This window comes from Acomys russatus, chromosome 27, assembly GCF_903995435.1.
Source record: "Acomys russatus chromosome 27, mAcoRus1.1, whole genome shotgun sequence".
In the NCBI taxonomy this organism is placed as follows: domain Eukaryota; kingdom Metazoa; phylum Chordata; class Mammalia; order Rodentia; family Muridae; genus Acomys; species Acomys russatus.
The window spans coordinates 24600794-24625445 of record NC_067163.1 but is presented as its reverse complement, the minus strand read 5'-3'; the positions used below and the strand labels follow the sequence as shown (position 1 = coordinate 24625445).

Here is a 24652-nt window from a genome sequence, read left to right as displayed (position 1 = left end):
CTAACAGATAAGTGTTACTCAAAATATTATTTCAGGAGGTCTGAGTAACTTTTCTCTTTTAACATTATAATGTCTTGCACTTGGGAGGCAGATAAAGGCAGATCTCTATGAGTCGAGGCCAGCCTGGTCTACAAAGTGAGTCTAGGACAGCCAAGGCTACACAGAGAAACCCTGTCTTGAAAAACAAAACAAAACAAAAATCAAACCCCAAAACAAACAAACTCATTATTATGTCCTTTAGTTTTGGTTCCCTTTTCTTGGCAGCATTTTTCATCACAGCCTCCAATCAGGGTCCAAGTCTACTTTAAAACTTAGTTCTTGTTGTTTTCTCCTTGGGAAGGGTTGAGTCTCTGGTTCTCTGAGTTGCTTTCATGGCAAGCTAGGTAAGGTTCTAACAGCACAAGTTCAGGATGCGCGGTGCTGGAAGGATGTGGTTGACTTCAGAAAGAAGAAGAGAAAGGCAGGGGAAGGGAAGGGAAAACCCGAGCAGCTCTGATGTGTAGGCTCTATGCTAAGTGCTTCACACTCTCCTTTGGTTGTTTTCAATAACTTTTCAATAAAATGTAATAAACCTTTCACTTTCTGTATAAGCAAACAGATTATTCACCAAAGTAGCTGACTTCCTCCTGCCTGCACAAATAGGAGATGGCATTGGGAGAACCAAAAGTCTGTGTGGAGCCTTCTTCTTTGCCTTGTAGGCCGTATGGATGGGATGGCAGACCAATGGGTCTAACATCTGCACCACGTTTGCTTCGAATGTGAACTACCTATACCACCTCCGCACTAACTTCCCACCTTCTCAGATTCTGGGCACATGAGCCCAGCCTGGCTCATAGGTCTAGAGAAGCTACAGTCCCCACCCAGGAAAAGAACGGCTCACAGAGTCCCAGCATACTTACCCACTTGTCTTGCTTCCACTTTGATGGATCATGTACCGTGCTCTTGAGTCTTCCTGGCTTCTCATCATGGTTCTAAATCAGGGCTGAGATAGGAAGCAAGTTTGTAATATATGAAAGGGAACAGCACATGTTTACTTGTAATATTTCTGAAAGCTTAATTCCCAGCACCGCTTCTCATGAGCAATCTCAGTGTTTGTGAAGACGGCTATCATTAAGATCCAGTTGCTCTCTTTAAGATCTTGGAAGATAAGCTTTGTAGCAGGAGAAGATGTCTTACTCTTTGGCCAGGTCTAGTGGTACACACCCACAATCTCAGCTACTCAGCATACTGAAGCAGAAGAATCCGGAACTCAAGGCCTGCCTGGATTACAGTATGAGTCCAAGGTCAGCCTGAGTTATTTACAGAGATGCTGTCTCCCAGTGAGACAAGACTTGAGCTAGAACTCGGTGGAAGTATGCTTAGCTGGCTTGTATTAGACTATATCTTCCATCCCTAGCACCACAGAGAGGAGATAGATGACAGACAGACAGACAGACAGACAGACTGACAGACAGACAGACATTATTTCACAGTCTGGCACACACTAAGCAAGCACTCTGCCTAAAGCTACATCCTCAACTTTCAGATGTGACTTGAACTCCCCAGAAAGAGCTTTATTTGCCTTGATAAAGTTGATGCTTCCTTTTCTTTTTCTTTCTTTGTATTTATTTATTTATTTTATTGAGACAAGATTTCTCTGTGTAGCCTTGGCTGTCCTGGACTCACATTCTAGACCAGGCTGGCCTTGAACTCACAGGGATCCACCTGCCTCTGCCTCCTGAGTGCTGGTATTAAAGGCATGTGCCACCACCTGGCATGATGCTTCCATTTTCAAGTCAACTATTCACCTAAAGATTGAGCTAAAGAGACGTTGTACACATTGTGGAAACTGAAGTCCAAAGGGTTAGATTCAACCACTCTTTCCTCCTCATACTTGACCTTTCCTTCTGGCTCTGAATGTTGCTAAGCTATTCTCTCTGAACCTGCCCCTGTGCTATGGCTGTGGGACTATTGTTGGGCCCTAAGGGAACAATAGGTCTAAGCGTGCCAGACTCCCGGCTTCCCCTTACACTGTTTACTTTGCCAGGACTGTGCTTCCTTTGATGTTTACGGCTCCAAATGCCACTCACCCTCCCTCAGGCTCTGTGTAAACTTCCCTGCCTCCTTGAAAGCTTCATTGGCTCCGCCTGCCAATTACAAAACAGTAAGGGAGTGACCATCAGCAAGGATTCTGGAACTGCTACAGTTCATGTCATGCTCCTGGTTAGCCACTAGGACCATGGACGGTTTTCTCATCTTCTATGAGTCCTTATCCATAAAAAGGATAACAATGGCACATACTTTCCAGTTATTAAGAGAATTAAATACGCTAACACATACTCAGTGCCTAGAATAGTACTTAGCACATAGTAAATTGTTCAGAAGTAAAACTTATTGTCTAAACTACCAAAGCCACAAAACTAAGTCTTCTATGTGACGACTATTTCCTACTTCCTGTTAGACAAATGATCACCTTTCCTTTCTTAGAATGAAAGCCTCTATTGATATTTTGGCATTGCATTCCTTGCAAAGCAAGTACGGCATAAGAAACTATTGGATGATTTCCACAGTGATTCCTGCAATTTGAGCCTCCAATGCTAATGTCCAAACCATGACTCAAAATGTGTATTGTCTTCTCTATTCATAAGGAATTTTCTCCTTCCTCCATAGTACCCTTGGATAATGCTCCAGATAATGTATCTCCTCTTGGAGGAAGTTCAGGAAGATAATGCATCCTGATAAGGTATCCTAGAGATGCTGAGAGCTTGAATTGTAGTAAGAAACTAGGTCAAGACCAGCTTCCCAGGATGCCTTGCGACATAGACATGGGATTTAGAAAGCTTTGTCAGCTTACCCAGGCATAGTTCATTTGCTCATGGAGACCTGGCTCATTCATGCTCAGTGTGTAAGATATTATAAGAACAAAAAAAGGCAAATCATAGATTTTCATTGAGAAATAGATCTTTGAAGGAGATATTTAAAAACTCTTTCTGGAAGATTATCAGATCCTCTTCCCAATATGGAGGATGATTTGGTACACCAAATCTGCATCAGAATGCTATTCAATGAATGTGGAGTCAAATAAAGAAGTCATCATTTGGGCTGGGGGTGCTTGTTTACCCATTGTCGCTGGCATGGGGGTTGGTTCACTAGATAGCACCAGGTGGTCTATTCTCACTCACACTGTGGACACATGGACAACTTCTCACAGTCCCTGTCCCTGTTTCTAGTGCTCTTGGTCAGTCACCAAGACATCTGTCAGGGCACTATTTCCCCAAAGAGAAACAGGTATCTGCTTCTGAGATTGTGTCAGCTTTCATTTTTGCATTCTGAGTAAAAGCCTTCCTCTATGGAGATATTCTAAGTCCTGTGCTGATATTTAAAAGGGTGCTCTGATTTTATTGACAATATGCTTACATGAGTCATGGGTCTGTAATTTTAAGGGGAAGAAGATATTAAATGCCATCCAAATTTACCTGGATTTTTGCTAGCATTACATCCTGGTCATGTCATATTCTAACCTTCATCCTATATTCTGGTAGCATCTTTTTTGGTTTATCAGCAGAGCTGGCACCTTAATTTCATGGACTCTGTTCATGCTTTCCAGTCAACAAGTGCTATTCATCTGTTTACTCAATGTTGTATGTGTATGGTGTGTGTGGTGTGTATGTGCGTGTGTTTGTGTATACACTTGTGTGTGCCTGTACATGTGGAGTCCAGAGGTCAACCTTGGGTGTCATTCCTTGGGTACTGTCTATCTTGTTTTCTTTGACAAGGACTCATGCTGGCCTGGAAATGCCTGAGTAGGATTGCTCCTCCGCTCTCTCCTCATCACGGGGATTGGAAGGATGCATTACCATACTTGGTTGGTTGTTGTTGTTGTTTTCTTCATGCTTCAAGGAAAACCCTTTACTAACTAAGTCATCTCCCCAACCCATGACTTGGTTTATAAATTAATATAGCAGAAGGCTCTAATCTATAGCAACAGTGGTCATTTCTCTAGCTTTCAGACACGTGACTCCAGTGTAAGTAGGAGTCTGAGAATTCATATTGTAATATCTTGTTTGTTTGTGTTGTTGAAATATGTCTGGGTTACTCAGACAATATTACGACTCTGAGAATGTACATTAAGAAGGAGCCGGCTTGTGGACCATATCGCCTGTGTAATATCAACCTTTTATGGTTCCTAAAGGTTCCAGGAATGGAGCAATGTAGTAGAAAACTCTACAGGTACATTCCAGAGACTGAGAAAGTAAGACTAGTCATGGGTAATGGATGGTCCTAATCAGTGTGGGCACAGAACTTCCATCCATAAGTCTTGGACCATTGTTCCACGTGTGCTTTTCCTTCACTCCCAACCTGATGGAGGATGGGAATTCATAGTCTTGCCCTCAGCAAATCCTAGCACCTTCTTATGGATAAACCTATCCCCACTCTTGTACTAGGGAGAACCAGCTTCTCTTATGGTTCCAACCATTTACCTTGGAAGAAAGATTTTAACAGGAGAGCTGAGAAAATATTAGGCGTGTCTGGAACCACACAACCATCTAGGGGTAGAGAGAAAGAAAAAAGATGTGGGAGCAAAGAGAAGGATGGGTGCCATCATGTGTGGTATGAGATGGTGCATTTGGTAGACTTCAATGATCTAACTCAGGCTACTTTCTTCCTTGATTACCTAGGATCCTTTCCCACAGAGCTCATGTTGGTACATTAGAAGAATAGATGTTTCATTATTTTTAAAGATTTTATGAATCCCCCCCATACCCCGACACCCCCAAAGCCACAGCCAGCTGCTTCATCTTTCTTGGGATGGACCAGTTTCTCTGCTCATCCACTTCTTGTGCACATGAACGGAGCCATCATTTCTATTTGAAAAGTATTTGCATTCACAGTGAGTGCTCGGTTTTGGTGATCTCCAGGGACAGACAGTATCTGAGCAGGACCTAGCTGAATTACTAACAGGCTCCCTGTGGAGACCTGCTTTTTGTCCAGTACATTCTATCTAGAGTGTAGATAGGAATCTTGCCTCCTTCTGGGCCAGTCTCCCTTCTGCGCTGGGTAATTCTTTCCGCTGTTCTGTCTACGTGATGCTGCCATCCTAGAAGGCCTCAGTGTGAACGGTTCTGAGCTGCAAAGCCTAGGTGCAGCAACAGGGGGTGGGGGGTGGGGGGGTGGGGGGTGGGTAAGAGGGGCTGGGTGGGTGGGAGGGAAGCACAGAAGTGACAGGTGAATGATAATAGTACAGTCTGCAAACAAATCGTCTTCCCTACGACCTCTGGGTCTGTTTCCTCACTCATCAAATAAGGGCACCAAGGGGAGAAAACTTCTGGAGTTATTTTTAGGCTCCAAGTATGGCTTTATCACAGACAGTACATGCTGCTGGAATGGGGCACAGTTTGTAGCGGGGTGCCCCAATCACTGGGAAAGACCTATAAGGGTCCTATGTTACCAAGACCATCAAGGAGCATGAAAAAGAACTTTCCTGACTAAGGTTTCAGAACACAGCGTGTGCATTGAGACCCAGAGGAAACACTTTGCTGTCAGACAGAGATGCCTGATAGTGAAGACACTCAGTGGAATAGATGAAGGCGAGTGGGTGGCTGTGAATTCTTTGACCCATCTGCCCATATATCTACATGAGCAATGCCAGGAAGGAGCTATTTGGCCTCTGAGAGTTACCCAGGGCTTACACCAGACTTAATTTATCAGAAATAATAAGGTGAGCAGCACGGGGGGGTGGGGGTGGGGGAGGGGGAGAGGGTGGTGCGAGGGTGGTGTTGGGAGATGATCAAGTCTCCAGAGGAAGAGTACTTTCTCTCTCTTTTTAAAAGAGATTTATTTATTTATTTTATTATTTATACAGTATTCTGCCCACATGTGTGCCTGTATGCCAGAAAAAAAAAGGCATCAGATCTTATTATAGATGTTTACCAGCCAGCATATGGTTGATGGGAATTGAACTCAGGACCTTTGGAAGAACCTCTACGCCATCTCTCCAGCCCAGAAGAGCACTTTCTCAATGGTCATTGCTAATATATCTGCAAGAATCTACTGCTGATGTACCAAGTGAACTCTGAAAACATTTGTATTGGGTGCGAACTGTGCACATGAAAGCTAAGCATACTTACTTTAAAGAGCTTTCTTATGTGCCTTAAAGCACCACATGGTTCTTGATCTCTGATCCAAGCTCATTAAAATCCCAGATGTCAGAGAGAGGCCGTCCTCCAGCCTGTGGTTTAAGCTCCCTTTGGTAGTTCAGAGTGATGGCTGCCGTATGATAAACCGTGCCAGGGTCAAGCCCTTAGCCACACTTGGGTGCAGTATGGCAGGTGAGTCTGCCTTCAGAGCAGGGGGATTGGATGATTTCTTCTTGAGGGGTTCTTTGGCAATGTGTGTAAATTCCCTGAAAGTGACCCTGCCTTTTTTTTTTTCTTTCGTGGGTCAGGCCTATAACATCTACCAGATTCTTTAAGACAAGAAGAAGAAAAAGAAAGAGAAATAAAGTGAGATGATATCACCTGCTAGCAGCAGATCTATACTCTGGGATCAGGTGAGGAAATTCCTTGCTCAGTGTCCCTTCTGTTACCAGTCTCTGTACAGCCCACGCACCCCACTTCTTCAATAGCTAGGAACAGGCATCTGCCTCCGGATGTCCTAGTCACTTGCAGGCCATTTCTTGCCTCCATGTCCCTTTGATGCTGGGGAAAGAACGCAGTAAGAGGCTCTCACTGAGGGCCTTCGGTCAACACTTTCCCTTGTTGCATCATGCACATATCCCAGAATGAGTTCAAAGAGCTGTCCCCAAATGACACGCTCCCCAGTGTGTGGGGTCTTGTGTTCTGGTAGGCATTGTGCAAACATGAACTGGTTTTCAGCTAAGCTCTTGGGGCAGGAGGGCAGAATGACTGCCAGCTGTGGAAAGAGGGAGAGGCCCCTTCTACTAGTGAAGGAGGAGGAGGAGGAGGAGAAGGAGGAGGAGAAGGAGGAGGAGGAGGAGGAGGAGGGTGGGGGGCAGGGCAAAGCCATCCTGTGCTGTAATTTCTCTCAAAGAAACACCAGGCTCTTTACAGAGCAAGACACTTGTCTACTGTTAATACTAGCCTTTCTCCAAGTTTTGTAAAACTCACAAATCCATTGATTTTTTTTTTTTTTTTTTTTGCTGCCTGCTGATAGATGTGTTTGTTAATTTAGTAATAATATTGCCTTCTCCAGGTCAGGAAGGGAACTTGTATTTGATTACTTGATTGTGTCTCAGACACCAGCCTGGCAAGGGTGGAGTGTCTTGACATTGATGGATGGGACATTTTCTTTCTTAACTACAGGCTCCGTCTCATTTATCTCTGTGCTTTGCTGTTTGTTGACTCAGTGTCTGACCTCGCTCTTTCTCTTAAGACTGGAGACTGGCTTGCTGTGCTTGCCCAACACTGTGTCCTTCCTACATGGAAATTGCTGGTGGTGCTCTGACCTTTGGGAGAGAATTGTGAAAAGGAAACATTATTTTCAATAAATGCAGATCTTATTGGATTTCAGTTATGACACAGGACGGTGTTAGAAGCTGATATGTGGGAAAGTATAAATTGTAAAACTGAGGGTTCCTTGCTATCATTGGGAAGATGGTGGGGGAGGGGAGGTCCCACTAAGACAAGAGTGGTTTCCCCCCAGGGAAGCAAGGCACATTTCTACTAGTAAGATGAGGCAAAGACAGGGTAGGAATGGCAATTTGTATGATAGAACAGACATGAGATGTGGGGGGCTGGCTAAAATATCCATACACTTACTGTGTGGCTTCCAACAAATAGAGTTTCGGTTTTCCAACTGCTATGGGTGATTTACTCCAAATTAAAACATTACACTAAGGAAATTCTAAAGGGAGGCTCATTAAGTAAGACTGGGAAGTTAAAACTCCCAAGTCTCAGGAAGTCCCTGAAACTTACAAGAGTCTCCAGGCCTCTCCTTCCTCAAGGTTATATAAGCAGTAAAGGCTGTCAAGGAGAGAAGATTCTTGGACCTGCGCTACTGCCTGCAAGTTATGTAAGGAGACCCAGGGTTCCAGCCTTCCTGTGGTGTCACCCACGCTGGAGCGGGCTTCCCACAAAGTACTCATCCCTGTTCTGCTGAGTAACTCTTCACTCAAACGACACTAAACAACCTCAATAAACTCACTGGCTTACAAAGTTGGACTTGGGTGGCATGAGTTTGGTCTGTTGTCAGGAACGCCAAGTAGATGTTTGTTCACACCTCCGCATGACACCGTCAATGCTCTGGGGATAATGATGCATCAGTTACGATGGCATTACTTTCAAATAACTGAAAAAGCAACTCAAGATGGTTTAACCATTAGAGGAAGTGATTAACTCATAACTGCTGCAATGTCTGTCAGTGATATGAAGTTGAAAGTTCAGGAATATACTATGTATATACCCCAGAGATTGAACTCCGGTCATCAGGCTTGGCAGCAAGTATTTTTGTTTGTGAAGCTATCCTACTAGTTATAAACGCATTTTTAAAAAAATCACAAAGTCTCTTTTGTTTTTGGCATCCTTTATTCGCTTTACTTGTGAGAAAAATATGGCGGGGATCATTTAGGCCTCACAGCTGCATGTAACATTGTAACATTGCCCAGAATAAGATAAAGGACATCTCCAGCTGGCAAATTGGCTGGACAGGTGAAAGGCTGTTATAAAATTCTGGTTACCACATACTATGAGAATAAATGCCTACACATTGTACTGTGTTTTGATCATGGTGCCTGGCATTGAAAACGTATTATAAATGTCTTTTCAATGATAGGATGAATGAATGAATGAATGAATGAATGAATGAATGAATGACTTTGTTCTCAAGGTCCTTTATGGTCAGTCCCATGCTTATCTCCTGCCTACTGATTCCCAACACACACTCTTTTGTCCACACTCTTAAGTCAATCCTGGGGGCACTTGGACACCTCAAAACTTGGATCCAACAGCCCTGCAACATTGTGGCATCATTCTCACAGTATTTACTGTAAGATGACTCACTAGCTGCATTGTGACTATGAACAAGAGCAGGGAGCCATGTCTTTTATCTCTGCAGACTGGTTTGAATTGAGATGGACCATGAGTTCAGACACATTTTTCTGAGTCAAATATTCTGTAAACATTAGCTTAGAATCTCTTATGATATTAAAAAACAAACAAACAGTGCTCACTTCGGCAGCACATATACTAAAATTGGAACGATACAGAGAAGATTAGCATGGCCCCTGCGCAAGGATGACACGCAAATTCGTGAAGCGTTCCATATTTTTATATACAGCAAGCCAATAGCCAAAATCAAAGTAAATGGTGAGATACTCAAGGAAATTCCTCTAAAATCGGGAACAAGGCAAGGCTGCCCACTCTCTCCATATCTCTTCAATATAGTACTCGAAGTTCTAGCCAGAGCAATAAGACAACGAAAGGAGATCAAGGGTATCCAAATGGGAAAGGAGGAAGTCAAATTATCCCTATTTGCAGATGATATGATAGTGTACATAAGTGACCCTCAAAATTCCACCAGAGAACTCCTAAAGCTGATAAACACCTTCAGCAAATTGGCTGGATACAAAATTAACTCAAAAAAGTCTGTAGCCTTCCTATACACAAATGACAAGCTTGCAGAGGAAGAAATTAGGAAAACCACACCCTTCACATTAGCCACAAGCAATATAAAATATCTAGGAGTTACCCTAACTAAGCAAGTGAAGGACTTGTTGGAAAAAAATTTCAAAACTCTGAAGAAAGAGATTGAAGATGACCTGAGAAGATGGAATGATTTTCCTTGCTCATGGATCGGGAGAATTAACATAGTAAAAATGGCTATCCTACCAAAAGCAATCTACAGATTCAATGCAATCCCTATCAAAATACCTACACAATTTTTTAAAGACATTGACAGTTCAATTCTGAACTTCATATGGAAAAACAAAAAACCCAGAATAGCTAAAACAATCTTGTACAATAAAAGGTGCTCTGGAGGAATCTCCATACCTGATCTCAAACTGTACTATAAAGCAATAGTAATTAAAACAGCATGGTACTGGCACAGCAACAGGTTGGTTGATCAGTGGAATCGAATCGAAGACCCAGATATGAATGCACACACATATGGTCACTTGATTTTTGACAAAGAAGCCAAATCCATTCAATGGAAAAAAGATAGCATCTTCAACAAATGGTGCTGGTCTAACTGGAGGTCTATGTGTAAAAAAATGCAACTGGACCCATATTTGTCACCTTGCACAAAACTCAAATCCAAGTGGATTAAAGACCTCAACATAAAACCAGAGACACTAAGTCACTTAGAGGAAAAAGTGGGGAAGAGCCTGGAACATATTGGCACAGGAGACAACTTCCTGAACAGAACACCAACAGCCCAGGCCTTAATGTCAACCATTAATAAATGGGACCTCATGAGGCTGAAAAGCTTCTGTAAGGCAGGAGACACTGTCAAGAGAACAAAGCGACAGCCTACAGACTGGGAAAAAATCTTCACCAACCCTACATCTGACAAAGGTCTAATATCCAAAATATATAAAGAACTCAAGAAATTAAACACCACCAAACCGAATAACCCAATTGAGAAATGGGGCTTGGAACTAAACAGAGAATTCTCAACAGAGGAGTATCAAATGGCTGAGAAACACTTAAAGAAATGCTCAACCTCCTTAGTCATCAGGGAAATGCAAATCAAAACAACTCTGAGATTCCATCTTACACCCATCAGAATAGATAAGATCAAAAATTCAAGTGACACCACATGCTGGCGAGGATTTGGGAAGAGAGGAACACTCCTTCATTGCTGGTGGAAATGCAAATTAGAACAGCCACTTTGGAAATCTATCTGGTGCTATCTCAGAAAAATGGGAATAGGGCTTCCTCAAGACCCAGCTATTCCACTCCTTGGAATATACCCAGAAGATGCTCCAGCACACAACAAGAAAATTTGCTCAACCATGTTCATAGCAGCCTTATTCATAATAGCCAGAACATGGAAACAGCCTAAGTGTCCCTCAGTAGAAGAGTGGATAAAGAAACTGTGGTACATATACACTATGGAATACTACTCAGCTATTAAAAACAAGAAATTCCCGAAATTTGTGGATAAATGGATTGAGCTAGAAATGATCATAATGAGTGAGTTAACCCAGAAGCAGAAAGACTCAAATGGTATATACTCACTTATATCTGCATACTAGCCCAAGGGGCATGTCCCACGAAAGCCTTCACTTACCAGGAAACTGGGACAGAGGGGAGGGCATCCTATTGGGACTCTAAATGAGAGACGCATGGGAGAATAGCAAAATAAAAGGATACAGAGGGTCCTAGAAACCTACAAGTAGAACAATATGATAGGCAGATTTGGGCCCAAGGGTCCCGCTCAAACTAAGGCACCAGCCAAGGACAATACAGGAGGTAAACTTTAAATCCCTTCCCAGATCTAGCCAATGGTCAGAATATTCTCCACAGTTGAGTGGAGACTGTGATATGACTTTCTCACGTACTCTGGTGCCTCACATTTGACCATGTCCCTTGGAGGGGGAGACCTGGTGGCACTCAGAGGAAGGACAGCAGGTTGCCAAGAAGAGACTTGATACCCTATGAGAATAGAGGGGGAGGAGGTCCCCCTCAGGAACAGTCATAGGGGAGAGGAATAATGGGAAAATGGGGGGGGGAGGAATGGGAGGATACAAGGGATGGGATAAACATTGAGATGTAACAAGAATAAATTAATAAAAAAAGAAAGAAAAAACAAGCAAACAAACAAAAACATGAATCTCATCGACATTTCTTTCTGCTTAAAAATCCACATCTATTTTACAGGGAAAAAAATACTGTAAGGGAGTGAGTGATCTGTCATTTGTCTGAGGGCTGGTGGTAGGGTGAGATTAACGTAGGGAGGAGTTCTGAGCAAAGTCTGGACTGGCCTTTGCTTTAAGTATTTATCGAATTTGAACTAGCTCTAATGCACCCTCAGATATTCTGCTGGGCTCTGAGCAAAACTGAAAACAAACACAAACAAACCCAAAGGGACAAGTCTTGCCTGTCTGATGGTAGAGTAAAATGAAGGCAGACAAATGGCATCTGTCTGGATCCATACACAGCAGAGATGAAACAGTGCAGAAGGGAGCTGGTGACAAGCTTCGACTTTCCCTTCCACATAGCAAAGGGAAGAGGAGAGGGGTCATCTCTGGCTGCACCATGCTGTGTGTCATGCTCCCGGAGTGTGGCGAGGAGGTTTTGTCAACTTGATGCAACCAGAGAATAGCCTCCAACAGATTGTCCAGTAGGCATGTCTACGGAGGTGTTTTCTTGATTAGTGATTAATATGGAAGGTTCGAGTCCATTATGGGCAGTGCCATATCTGGGCAGTATAAGAAAGCAAACTGAGCTGGGTGTGGTGGTGTGCGCCTTTAATCCCAGCACTCGGGAGGCAGAGGCAAGTGGATCACTGTGAGTTCGAGGCCAGCCTGGTCTACAAAGTGAGTCCAGGATAGCCAAGGCTGCACAGAGAAACCCTGTCTTGAAAAACAAAAACAAAAACAAAAAAAAAAGAAAAAAGAAAAAAAGAAAAGAAAAGAAAGAAAGAAAGCAGACTGAGCAAGTCATGGAGACCAAGCCAGCGAGGAGTGCTCTTCTGTCCCCTTTGCTTCTGTTCTTGCCAGCTTCCTGCCTTGAGTTCCCACCTTGGTGTCCCTTGATGGTGGGCTGAGACCTGTAAGCCAAACAAACCTTTCCTCCTTAAGCTGCTTATGGTCAGTGCTTATCACAGAACCAGAAAGCAAACTAGGACACAAGGGACATCTTGTTTCACCTTTCTAAGCCCTTGAGGAAGTGGCTGTCATGCTTCCCCTTTCATAGGTGAAGACAGTGAGGCTCAGACTAAAAGTCATAATGCTTAACAGTTCCGAAGGAAAAACCAAACCCTGGGCTTTCCAATTTGTATCTTTTTCCTCTCATTGGTTTTCCATTGCATTCCTTCTCGCTCACTTGCAGGAACAGTGAGAGGCTCAATACATGTGTGTGAGGGAGGTGCTGGACAAGAAATGAACTAGGAAACAAACCGAGTCACACTGGGAGGAGCCTGGTGAGACGCTATGCAGTCTGAGCTGTGGCTAGAAGGCTTGGAAAGCCATGGGAGGCTTTGCACACTGGCGCATGTGTGTGTGTGTGTGTGTGTGTGTGTGTGTGTGTGTGTGTGTGCGTGCACGTACTGTAATTGTATGTCCCCCCCATTTTTGACATATCAATTGGTATTAAAATGAAAGGCACAAATGAGGACTCAAGGTGCATCTTCCCCCGTTGTCACCGACTTCCAGCGATTTCTAGAAGGCTTGCTTCTCTTTTTCTTGGCAGTGCTCAGTATATATGGGATAGAACACATTGGTGGGGCATGGTTATCGCGCTGGGTATTTGTTTTGAAAAAAATTTTAAAGATTTATTTATTTATTTTATGTATACCGTGCTCCATCGGCATGCACACCTGCAAGGCCAGAACAGGGCATCAGATCCCATTACAGATGGTCGTGAGCCACCATGTGGTTGCCAGGAACCGAACTCAGGACCTCTGGAAGAGCAGACAGTGCTCCCAACCTCTGAGCCATCTCTCCAGCCCAACTCTAGGCATTTGTTAATGTGGGAACAGGCTTGGAGACATTTTGTCTCTGTGCATGGGCAGCTTTCCTGTTCTCCTCCCTGAACAATCACAGGGTTTCCTTGACTGTCAAAGAAGCCCAGTGGTAGCGTTTGCACTGTTTCCAGTACCGTATAAACGTTGCACAATGGTCACACCCTTCCATAGCTGTATCCATAGGATAAATCCTCAGAATTGGAATTGCTGGCATTTAGAACTTAATAAAATTTCTGAATATTCTCCACATAAACTGTACCAACTTCTACTTCCACCCCCAGGGTCTGATGAACTCCCCATCTCTCAGAGAATGCTAGAAACATTTGAACATTGTCAATTTGGGGCTGAAAATATTGTTTTAGTGAAATTTTATTTTACTTGCCAAGTGAGCAAAAAATTGATTATCTTTTATTAAACTTAAAAGCTGTTTAATATTCACTTTAATTATTTTTCACAAGACCATCTACCCATATCTCTAATGAGTTTTTTAGTTACGTTTTACATTTAATTGTAAGAACTCTGAAACACTTGGTTTATGCTTTGGAGAAAGTAGGTAAAAGCATTAATCATGAAGGTGTCATGAAACACAATGTGGTAAAGGAGACAGAAGTGAGGAGGGAGAGCTATTTCTGGAGCAGAAAGGATAGAGCTGATGACATGTTTAATGTCATATGTAAAGGGAAAAAAGAACTCTGGTATGAATTTGAAAAAAATCCGACTGTAGACACTGAGGGGAGTGATGTCAATGCATTAGGATCCAAAAACACTGAGAGTCGTAGAGGCTAAAGGAAGTAGTTTTTGGAAAATCATTGCTATATAAGTGTGTGTGTGTGTGTGTGTGTGTGTGTGTGTGTGTGTGTGTGTGTGTGTGTGCGTGTGTGCAGATACTATATGTATATACCTTGAGCACATGTGTGCTTATGATGTGTAACTGTACACATAATATGTGTGCATGCTTCCTCCCCATGTGAAGAGGATATAGACAGGTTGCATGCATGCATGCACACTACAAAAGAACACAAAGCAGTTGAAGAAATTTGGTTGAATGAAAAGTAAGGACAATGAGATAGAAAGCCCAGGGCGAGACAGCACGTACCTACTGTCGTTATAGAGGTGGGTGTCCATTTAGCTTCCTGGGTCAAAGCTAAGGTGAAAACACAGCCAGCTACCAGTTACTGTTCAAACACTTCCCTTGGCTGCACCAAGTGAATCACATTCAACCAACACGACCATTCTCACTCCATCCATTCTTTGCCTACAAAAAGTGCCCATTCTCTCCTCATCCCATTGTACCAGGAAGCATTTCTGAGCATCCTCGTGGAGTGTCACACAAACATGTGAATAAAGCATGTCAGTGATTGCTGACACTCCCCAATCTAGGCATGGCTACCTTCTACCACCTTGCCTGGGGCTTCTCTTGTCTCCCAAGGGTCCCCCAGTGCATTCAGTTCTGGGGTATCACCACGATCCAGCTTCCCTGTCACCTTGGTGGCACTGGCTTTCCTTTTTTTCTTTTTCTTTTTCTCTTTTTTTTTTTATTAATTCATTCATATTACATCTCAATTGTTATCACATTTCTTGTATCCTCCCATTCCTCCCTCCCTCCCACTTTCACCCTACTCCCCTCCCCTATGACTGTGACTGAGGGGGACATCCTCCCTCTGTATATGATCATAGGGTATCAAGTTTCTACTTGGTAGCCTGCTATCCTTCCCCTGAGTGCCAGGAGCATGGAAGCCAGATGTGGTGACCCAGACCGGTAAGACTGGCTTTTGGAAGGCCAAGGGTAAGAGGATTCAACATTGAAAGCCAGTCTGGGTTAAATAGCAAGGCTTTGTCCCCAAAAACCCAGACTAAAACAAGGCAAAACAAAACAAAAACAAAAAAGAATAACATGGAGAAAGACAGCGATAGCTGAGTGGAATAGTGAGCAGACTGGGAGGCAACACGCCAGCACAGCTCAGCAATGCCGCCTTTAGAAGCCATAGCAAAGGGACTGCACAGTACTCTTAAGTGTTGGACAGTCACCTGCTAACAGCCTAACCTGCATTTTGAGAAGGATTGCTCTGACTCTTGTGTCAGAAAGAGGAGATCTCAGGAACCAAGAGCAGACAAAGCGAGCCCACACAGAAGGTACAGTGTACCCTCCGCATAGCTGCTTCTGGTAAGAGCTACATGAGAGATGGTTGGACTCTGGACATTTGGGGAGTTAGAGCTAATAAGACTTCCCTTGGATTAGGGGCTTGAGGCAAGGAAGGAGTTAAAGATAACAGTCTTCTCATCTAGATTGGACTCAACATGGCTAAGCATACGACTCATCTCCTGTTAACTGACAGGTCAGCAGGGTTTACTTTCCTCTGAAGTGTCCTGTGCTACGATGGTGTTCTCCTCCTTTGATATGTTTCATCCTCCAACAGACTGATTCAAAATTGTTCTCATAACTAACAGGAACGGGGAGGGAGGAGAGACAGGTGGGGAGGAGGAAAAGAATGAGAGGGACTCATCGCCTCTTTGAGCTTCAACTTGGATTTAAATTTCTTGTCACATTCTATTGGCCAAAATAAAACATTATGTCAACCCAAACTCTTCATCAGTAGAGCCACAGAGTCACATGGGATACAGGGATAGGTGGGGAATTGTGACCAGTTCAGTCAACAAGTATTAATATACAGTATGTACTCAGACTCCTCCTAACTCCAAAGACCTCCAAAGGTTCTCTGTAATTAATTGCATGTGGTGATGCTTCATCATTGCTCCAAATCTAGGGTCTTACAGGACCTGGCTGTCTGGACCAGGCTCAGCTAGTGGATGCATTGTTCTCGGATGCTCTTTCTTATTTGTCTGTGCCTTTATGAATTCACCAAGTGAGACTGCCTCTAAAGGCTACTAGCGGAATGCCTTGGTTCTCCGTTGAACTTTTCTTTCTCTGGTTCTTCCACATTCCTCTAGCTTGTGCTATGGAAAGTCTAAGGTTCAAACACAAGCAAATCCACTTGTACAAGTGAACATTCCCATGTCCTCTTGACACCCAGGTCTGAACCAGGCAGTCTGCCATTCTTGCTTCATTTTACGTAGCATGGCAGGTTACAAGTTGACCTGTGTGAAAGGAGGAAAAGATACAGAAGTCACTAACTAGAGCCATCAATGCAGTCAGTTAAGCACTAAGAGAGAAACAATCTACCACTTAGCATTTTACCACTGTGTTCTGATAGGATAGCCTAGACTGCTGTTGAATACTCAGTGTATGAACACACAGCCTTGCTCCCATTTTCGAAATGAATGGAAACAACATTGTCCACAGGAAAATAATATGCTTACCTCTACTCAGATACTTCTAAATATGTATGCTTTTATCCTTCCTAGACCTGGCCTTTGATGGAGAAAAATCCTGAGAAACATGATTCTTCTTCATGGGACACATAAAGGGAGTAGTCTGAGACCCTAAGAATGTATATGCATTCTGGAGACTCCAAAGAAAAAATAAACAAGCAAACCAAAAGCCACTGTGGTCCACGTTGACATCAAGTGGCTTCGACAGGCAAATGAAGATGCTCTAGTGTATCTTCCACTGAGAATACTTAAAGTAAAGTGCTTCTGGACAAGTGTTTCCAATTTTCTCCACTATGGGGTGAGCTGTGTTCCCCAAGATCATCTCAGAATCTTTGACTGCGACTACATTTGGAGACAAGGTTTTTGAAGAGAACTAAGTTAAAATGCAGTCCTAATCCAATCTATGCTCTAATAGTCTTGAGGACAAGTATTTGTTCTGAAATTTATTTACTAACTCGGACGCCTTGAAGGTTTTACTTAACTAGTCTGAGCCTTATTATCTGTATTTATAAAACGATCCTGAAAAAGCTCATATCACCTCGAGGCTGAATGATATAACTCATGACTGCTGTTTTAAGGACTTATGCAGGCCACAGGGAATGTTGGCCTTTGTATTTTATGACAATAGCAGGCCTGGCTGCCTTTAGAAACTCCTCTAATGCAGCCAGTCTGTGTGTTAGGGTCAGAGGTCAAGACTGTTTCCTGCATTATACCCCACCCCACCCCCCCAAGTTCCTTGTCGCATCTGCTCTTATGTTTCCTTAAAGGATATGACCTCTGCCCATGACCTCACATTGTCAATGGGGAGGCCACCGAAGGTCTCACGAACACCAAAAATGCTCAAGATGCAATATGGACCGTTGCACAAAGAAGACCAAAGACCACTGTGTATACCCTCTGAGTGCACATGCATAGGAAAAGGGCAAGGGAGTAACTTGGAGCAGGCTCTCTTCCACATCACAACTTGCCCATTGTTGCTTTCATTGGGTGGAGTTTTATTGAGTGAGGTTGTGAAAAGGGAAGAAAACCATGTGGGTGCAGAGCACCGGACCAAAGGAGATAAGCAAATTTATACCTATAACGCACAATCATTGACTGGATGAAGCCACCATTTTTGCTTTGGAAAAACATAAAGCTTGTGCTGATGTGGGTCTTAGCTTTTCCATCTAGGCACACTGGATCCCCAGTTTGACTGTACGTTAATGCGTTGAGCTCTGTGTTTAACTGACAGCCCAGAAGAGCTGAATTCCAAGTTCCTATGGTGGTTTAGTTTGTAACTTATTCCCAACTAAATACCTTCCAAACTTAGCAGAAAGGGGCTGGCTTCAGAGCAATTGTTTTGACGGATAAGTAGCTTTGTTCTTTTCACTGTTTGAGCAATCCTCCCTGAGAATGGGCCCATGGACACAGAGGGGTGGCGGGGGTGGGGGTGGAGGTTGTCTTTGGGTGAGATGGCATGGCCCCTGGCTGTATTATTCTTACTGCAGGTGTTTTGGGAGGACATAGGCAGCCATCTCAGGCATGGGTACTCTCAGGGAATTCTCAGTGCTATGCACTCCAGCCTAAGTAGTAAGGTCTCCCAGACACATATGATCCTGGGGCTGTCCTTTTGAGGAAATCCCATCTGCATATGTGACTGGCTTTTCTATTGAGGACTGGGACTTGCTTGGAGCAAGTATTCACATTTTTGGGGTATATAGTTCTTAAAGGCTCATTCTGATGCTACTGAAAACCCCATCATGTTCTCCCTCTTTCTTAAATGCACTCCTTTCATCCTCCAGCTCTCTAGTATCGTAAATGATGCTCAGTCTTCTCTGGAAGATGCTGGGCTGAGCCACACTGCCTTTTCATTTCTTCCAGGCTAACAACCTTCACCCACAAGCCTTTCTTTAGTGCTCAGTGCTCTCCTCCCTTGCCTGTAGTCTCTCTTCTCTGTGAGGTTCCTGGAGCTTCTGTCCTCTTTTTGTTTGTTTGTTTGTTTGTTTTTAAGACAGAATGTCTTTGTGTAGCCCTGGTTGTTCTGGAACTTGTTCTGTAGACCAGGCTGGCCTTGAACTCAGAGACCCACTTTCCTCTGCTTCCCGAGTATTCAGATTAAAGGTGTGGTCACCACACCCAGCAAGCTTGTGTCCACTTATGGCTTGGTTTGATACCACATTGTCCATGGGCCAGTGGCTTCTCCATATGTTACCAAAGCAGAGAAATCTCTCCGAACTCTTACATTCTTACTCAAGGAAATGGATGGCTTACTTGCCAATACCCCTGCTAAAGTTGCCCTCCAAGTGCCTAACATAATTCCTAGTTTATATGTTAGACATGCACATGATTTAGTGTGCAGACTTGTTAGGATCAAAGGATGGACTCACAGTTCTTTTTGTTTTTTTGTTTCTTGAGACAGGGTTTCTCTGTATAGCCCTGGCTGTCCTGGAACTCACTCTGTAGACCAGGCTGGCCTTGAACTAAGACATCTACCTGCCTCTACCTCCCTAGTGCTGGGATTAAATGTGTGTTGCCATCACTGCCCGGATGGACTCACAGTTCTTAGGACAGAGTCTTCGTGCATTGGGGTGCCCTCTCACATGCATTGGGGTGCCCTCTCACCATCACCTCCTCTCCTTGTGTCTGATTCACTTCTCAGCACTGGATTTACCACAAAACAACTTCATTGGAGGAGCACATAGCTTATCACCACAAAGAAATGACACAGATATAAAGAAAGACAAATGCAGGGAATATAATGGGTGCTACAGCTTGGATTTGGAATGTTTCCAAAGGCTCACAAGTTAGAACTTAGTTCCTGCTTGGTGCCATTAGGAAGTGTATAGCGGTTCTCAATCTGTAAGTTGCAATCCTATTGGACCAACCCTTTCAAAAGGGACACCTAAGGCCATCAGAAAACATGCATATTCACAACACATATTTACGTTATGATTCATGACAGTAGCAAATTACAGTTATGAGGTAGCAATGAAAATAGCTTATTGGTGGTGGTCACCACAACATGAGAAACTATATTAAAGAGCTACAGCATTAGGAAGGTTGAGAACCACTGTGTTAAACTTTTAAGAAGTGAGGCCTAGTACAAAGCCTTAAGTTGTGGAGCACATAACCTCAAAGGAAATCTTGGGATTCTCTCTCTCTCTCTCTCTCTCTCTCTCTCTCTCTCTCTCTCTCTCTCTCTCTCTCATTCCTGACAGTAAGGCTGTCTCCCTCAGACATAATTTACAGACACAGACTCAAAACCACAGGCCCAATGGATCATGTGAATCATGAACTACAATCTCCAAGACTAGAAGCCCAAACAAATCTCTTTTTTACAAGCTGATTACCTCAGGCATTTGTCCTGGCAATGGGAGACTAACAGAGTGATTAAACAGGATTTCTCACAGAGGCAGAGCACTGTGGAAACATTCAAACAAGTGAAGGCTTCATACAACTGCCAGCCCCGGAGAGAATAAGAGATGGCGTGGTGGGACGAGGCAGTCCCAGGGCCAGCAAACAGCCTTTCATCCACCCTTCCAGCCCACTCTGATGTCATGAGGCAGCCTTCCCTGGGTTTCTCAGGTTCCTGGAGGTTGGCTCAGTATTTCCAATATCTAGGAATATTCAATTGTTTGATAAATATATGGACATGGGGTTTGGTGTTGGGACAATGAGTCTCCTGGAAGCTATGAGTTCCTGTGCTTATCTCACTCATTTTTGTGGTTCCAGAATCAAACCTATTTCCCTGTTTTGATACCTGTAAACCTAGTTCTCAAAGTCTCTTCATGTTCACAAAGCCTCTTATGGCCTCACTTCTTGATCAAACGGATGGCCAACTTTGTCCTCCAATGCCTTTTCTTCTCTCTCACAGCTCAGAGAGGTCGCTGAGAATAGAGGTCACCTGTGCCTATATGTCTACAGTCATGCCGGGTGAGGAAGGGAAATGTGCCCATTTGATTCATGAGAAGCAACACCATTTCCTCAACTGTGGACTGAACCCCAGTGAGGGTCAGACACTGGGAGCAGAGACAGCCAAGAGAGACCAGTGATTTGGGTCATTGTCCCCACCCTGTCAGCAGAGGATGCACGGTAGCTGTTCTAATTGATGCCCTCAACAGCTTGAACTTGGTTTTGTTCTCCGTGGCTTCTCCCACCAGGCCATTCCTACTATAGATGATTCAAGTTCACACAGGTCCAGCTCACACCATAGCAGCTTCAATTTCTTTTCGTTTCCTGACAATTTGTAGAGCCCCACCTCCGAAAGTTCTAGAGCTGTTTCCTGATGACCTCAGAGGAGAAAGCAAATGATGCCCATCTTAGAAGAAGATGTGTGTGTGAGGGGATCTTCATTCCTTTCTGGAAACTCAGTCTTCCCACATGCCAAAATAAGCCATATTAAGATATGAGATTAACTATCTTCACTCTGTGGCCATTATAATTCTCCCACTTCCTCTCCATTGGGTTTAAGAATTTAGTGCTCCTGTATACAAGATCTGTTCCAGGCACAGGTATGCTAGTTTGACACAGCCCTAACTCAGAGCTAAGGTCATAGCAAATCCATTGAAAATGGTTGGTGCCTGCTTGATATTACATTACCACTCTTAGGATCTGAATATGAAAGAAGGCCCATGGGTGTTCCTTGTCTTGCATAGAGGAGAGAGAGAGGGAGGGGGGGATGGAGAAAGAGAGAGAGAGAGAGAGAGAAAGAGAGAGAGAGAGAGAAGCAAATCCCAAATCCAATAAGAAGGAAAACCTTTTTATGGCCAAAGCGAATCAGAAAATAGCACCAAGAGGCTATTCTTGCAGGCCCAAGAGTATTCAAGGCCTGCGCTTTCCATACTGAAAATAGAGGCTATGCAAACACCCCCCAAAAAGTATACCCATCAATTCACCACCCAGCATGGCACAGGCTAGAAAACTCCTACTCCATTTATTAAGACAACAGTTCCTCAGGACACTATAGAATTTCACTAATAAGTGGCTGAATGTATGTTTAAGCCCAGGAATAATGGCTAGCCAGCTAAGAGGTACTTACACTTAATTATCCCTCCGGCGTGTAGGTTGTCACAGAGGGAGGCCGTAATTATCAATGTGCCATGCCCCTGCTTTGCATGTAACAAATGGCTTTACCGTGGCTATTCATGTTATAGGTTAAACGTCTTGGTAATTAGAAAATGGAAACTAGATATAGCCGAGGGGGCTGTCAGTGCTTTATCATTGCTATTCCGTACCCCTGGGAAGAGAGACTCTTGACTGAGAGGCGGGGCCAGAGGACGGCATGGCATGAGTTTCCTGGACCTAAAATGAGATTCAGAACCTGTGGCTGATGGGAAACCATTCCCAGAATGATAGTCACATATTTAACAAACCTTGTATGTTAAGCCCCGTTCCACACAGGAAAACAGGAAAAACCTAAAACAAACCCCAGGGAGACTGAGATAGCCACTTCACAGAGCTGACTCTTGAAGCTATTTAGTTATTGAAAGAGCAGATTGATGCATTCAGGACTGGTCACTACTAGTGGATCTGTCGGGGACCTGCCCCAGCCCATCGCCCCTTTCAGTCACTCTGATGAACCTGCCCCTCCCTTGACTCTCTATCCTTGCCATTCTTCTACAAGGCAAGGATTACCTGTGCCTGCATTTGGACTGTGGGGTGCATTGAGATTTCCCATCCGCACTAGCTTCCCTCCCTCTGATGATACGAAGCTGGAAATGGCACAAATTAATAGCGGATGTTGGAATGAGGATTTAAAAAAAATCTCTCTTATCTGAATATGTGGCCTCAAACCAACAGTTTGTGTTGGGGTGTAATGCAAAGCAGTGAGGTCTGGGGGAGGAGAGGCTGAGTCCTTTTGGCACTGTTTCTGATACGCTATCTGTTTCCGGTATTTCTTCCTGCAGTTTATAGACTTCTCTTTTCCCCGGGTACTCCGGAGGAAGTTGGCTTTAAATGCAAGATTAATAAATTTAATAGCCTCGTTTAAAGAATAAGAGGATTTAGAGTTGATATTAACTCTTGGGCAGACTGCGACTCTGGCTGAGGTGATTTGGGAGTGAACCTCGGATATATTCTCGCTTGTTCTGTGAAAAAGCAACCCAAAGTGCAACGGTATAAAATAACACTTATTCTTTTTATCACACTCGCTGTGTTATACTCCTGGGTTTTGTGAGTCAGGAATTTGGACAGGGCATAGTGTCCTCCATGTGTAGAGTTTCATTTGGTAGGACTGCAGCAGCAGGAGCTGACTCAGAGCTCTGTGGCCAGAGTCCGCCGGAGTCTTCTTCACACACATGCTGAACACCTGTGCGGGGAGATCTGAAAGCTGGGTTCATCTGGGACTGTCCACCGGAGCCTCTCCATGTGGCTCAGGCTTACTCATAAAATAGTCTAAGGATAGTTGGGGTTTTTTTGTAAGTTCACCTTGAAGATTCTAGAACAAGGATTCTAGCAAGGGACACCGTCTTCCTCTCAAGCCGTCCGGATTTAAGAGAGAAAACAGACTCCATGTTTAAAGCCACCACATCCGTGAGCAGTGTATCCTTCTTGCAGGTTCTCAGCCCAGTTCACACCACCAGAGTAACTTCCGGCTAACAGGAAAACGTTGGAGCCGGCAGGTGTGACTGTTGTCCTTGGCTCTTTGAAAGACTGTCCTGGCTCTCTTGGCCTTAGCGCCATCTTCCTCGAAACTCCTGCGCCATGAGAGCGAAGTGGCGGAAGAAGCGAATGCGCAGGCTGAAGCGCAAGAGAAAAAAGATGAGGCAGAGGTCCAAGTAAACCGCCTCGTGCACGGCTACGGCAGCGGAAGCCAAGGGTGCTGATGGCCGGGACGCTGCGACAAGCTGTGGGACTGACTGCGACGCCATCTCCGCCGGGTCCACCTGACCAGCTGCCTTCCTCAACAACAAAGCGGTCCCTCCGGACCTTTGGCACCCGGCACTGGTTCTGTCCCCTTGTGGCCAAGCGTAGCTCGTGTACAATAAATCCTCTTTCTCACTGTCTCGGCTGAAGAAAAAAAGAAAGAAGGAAAAGACTGTCCTACGTTAACAGAGCACAGATTTAGCCCACTGGGTTTCAAGAACTGAGCTAAAAAGCTGGGAGAAAACAGGAGAAACATACTTACTAGTTTTTAGGGATGCCTGTCAAGGAATTGCCCTGGCTAGCATGACTGTATATTCTTTGACTTGTGACCTATTGATGAAACATAAATCAGGAATGTTCTAGAGGGGCCTTAGTCGTTGTCTGGGAGATTAGATAGGATGATTTCTTTAAAAAAGCACGGGATATAAATGACCACATGCCAGAACCATTACATAAGATACAAGAAATCATGAGTAATAGGCTGAGGCCTCAGGTCTCTTTCCTCAAGTCACCTCTGAAGCATGTGACTCCAGAGACGGAGGGAAGGCCCGAAGGCGCCTCCCTTTGGATGTCCTTCCTGTAAGGGGCTGGAACCCCTCAATGAGAGATGGATTCTTTTGATTTAAGCCCTTGATCTTTGTCAAAATGGGACACGCTGAGAGAGCAAAGTTTTTTGTTTGTTTGTTTTTTAAATATGTAATTTAACATGAACATGTTTCAAGCTGTATTCTCTGAGCAAAAATTGGACAAGAGAAGCCGGGAGAGAGAGTGTCTGGGACAGATGGGGAAGATCTCTTTCAAAAGATGCAGAAGGGAAGATCTCTAAAGACCTAGGAGAGCCCAGACTCCCTGG

At 44.1% G+C, this 24652-nt stretch overlaps 1 non-coding gene across 1 annotated transcript; it reads left to right on the top strand.

Annotated features, from left to right (window-relative positions):
- The first annotated feature begins 9158 nt into the window (after positions 1-9158).
- On the top strand, positions 9159-9265 carry LOC127210373 (U6 spliceosomal RNA). The gene has a single exon (XR_007833283.1). It is a non-coding gene; the product is annotated as a U6 spliceosomal RNA (small nuclear RNA).
- Positions 9266-24652: the final 15387 nt, after the last annotated feature.